Source organism: Meriones unguiculatus, chromosome 1 (genome assembly GCF_030254825.1).
Source record: "Meriones unguiculatus strain TT.TT164.6M chromosome 1, Bangor_MerUng_6.1, whole genome shotgun sequence".
Taxonomy (NCBI): domain Eukaryota; kingdom Metazoa; phylum Chordata; class Mammalia; order Rodentia; family Muridae; genus Meriones; species Meriones unguiculatus.
Window position 1 is genome coordinate 121123615 of NC_083349.1, and position 2112 is coordinate 121125726.

The 2112-nt window shown below is 37.4% G+C and overlaps 1 non-coding gene across 1 annotated transcript; it reads left to right on the forward strand.

Moving 5' to 3' along the window:
* The first annotated feature begins 1257 nt into the window (after nucleotides 1-1257).
* Trnak-uuu (transfer RNA lysine (anticodon UUU)) lies at nucleotides 1258-1330 on the forward strand. Its single transcript has one exon. It is a non-coding gene; the product is annotated as a tRNA-Lys (tRNA).
* Nucleotides 1331-2112: the final 782 nt, after the last annotated feature.

The following is a 2112-nucleotide window of genomic DNA, read 5'->3' on the forward strand; positions in this document are numbered from 1 at the left end:
AGATGGAAACATCACTGCAAATGCACACACATACAACTCTATAATTTCTTTTAGCAAACATATAACATGTGAATGATTATCCAAACACATGTAAATTTTATTATCAAAATCTCTTCCTACATTCTTCCTTCACGTATCCTGTTTTCCCAGGCCACTAGTTTTTAAAGAAATATATTTGTTTGAACAGTATCTTCTAAATGATCGTGACAACCAAGAAACGATGGATTTGACTTTGGTTTGGAAATAGAACGATTGTTTATGTAATCAATTGAGGTGGGGTCTTTTATGCTGAGTAAGGGTCCTGAGTAAAAAGACTTACCAGAAAGATACCACAAAGACATAGAGAGAAGGCCATCTGAAGAGAGAAGACAAGTTTATAACCATGTTTCTCTAAATCATGGGAGAGCATTTTATGACAGCAATTCTGGGAAACAAATGCAAGCCCTGCGAACAGATGCTCCCTTTGATGGGAGGGACTTTGAGAACATGATGAAGCCAACTCTAAGCCTCCTGGGAAAGGTAAGATGGATAGGTTGAAGAACACAGAGAAGACTGTGATTTCTGAATGCCTGTCAGTAGTTCACTGAATGCATCTTTCCATGCTCTTGCTGCTTCTTAATCCACTTATTTTTTATGTTGTAAACATCAAGAGGCAGTGCAGCAGTGTGACTTTTGCCCGCTCTATCAGCAAGTCTGTGACATACCAAGCACAGGGAAACTACCCATAAATATCTATGGAGGAGGAACAAAGCGGAAGAAGCCAAACTCCCCACAAATGAAGCTGAATCTTTCTTCCTAGTTCAAATTTATTTCCCCAAACTCTTATGAGGTCAGAAAAACACTTGCAATCCACTAGTCTTTTTACAAACTTACTGAATAGTATAACTCAGCTTTTTTATAGTAAAATATAATTTACCACTTGTGTTAATGAGGTCATTAAATTTTATGACATCTATTATGCTCAGCATTAGGGAAAGGAAATAATAATAGACTTTTAGTGCTATTGGGGACTTTGGAATAATCGTTTCTACTTTACTTTACACTAGAAAAACATGGGTCTGGAGAAAAGAAGGAACTAAACCTGTGTGTCCTAACTCCTAGCTTGGTGTATCACACTGTATTTTGGGAAATCAGACTTGATGTCTAAGAGGCTTTAAAAGTACCAGATAAACATTAAATCTATATTTATTCATAAATTTGTGTCATCTCACACTGAAAAATGTTAAGCCTTAAAAAAAATCATCTGTTTCCAAAAGAGCCTGGATAGCTCAGTTGGTAGAGCATCAGACTTTTAATCTGAGGGTCCAGGGTTCAAATCCCTGTTCAGGCAGAAGCTTTTCTTAAGCTCCTAAATAAATAAAAGCATAATAAAGACTTATCTGTCCTTCCTCCAAAGGAAGGACATTTGCACTAAATGTAGCCAGAGAATTAGCAAGAATGAAATTACATCTCATCCAAATAGTAGCAACTTTACTTGCTGTTCAACAAATACTCTCCAAAAACATCTGCTTTCCCCAAGTTATCACTGATGGATCCTGGTCCCTTCTTTCAAATGTATTTTATTTTCTCTATGAGAATACCCATACCTGGAAAGAAAGTATTATGATTATACGCTTCATTCTCCCCTCCAATTTTCCCAAGGCTTCTCCCTACATGTCTCCTAAATTTCATCCATTTTTTTTTCATTTCATTGTTTGTAGATGTGGGTGTTTTGCCTGCATGTATGTCTGTATACCACATGTGTGCAGTGCCCTTGGAGGTCAGAAGAAGGCATCTTATTCTTTAATACTGGAGTTACAGACTGTTGTGAGCCATGAACTGGGCACTGGGAATTAAATCCAGGTACTCTAAAAGAACAATCAGTGCCCTTAACCATGTGGATGTTTATCTCTCTTATTAGAGAACATGAGGGACAGTAGAGATAAACATCTCTCCTTGTATTGAAGCTCCTTGTATCGAATAAGTGCTCGCCATATCCAACTTTCCTACTTGCAGTATTGCTCATCTCACATTGAGTAGCTTTGAGTTTTGTGAAATGTAGAACTTATTCTACCCGACATATGAGTGACCAGGAAATAGTTTCAAGGTCTTCAGCCTGTCTAACCACGTAGT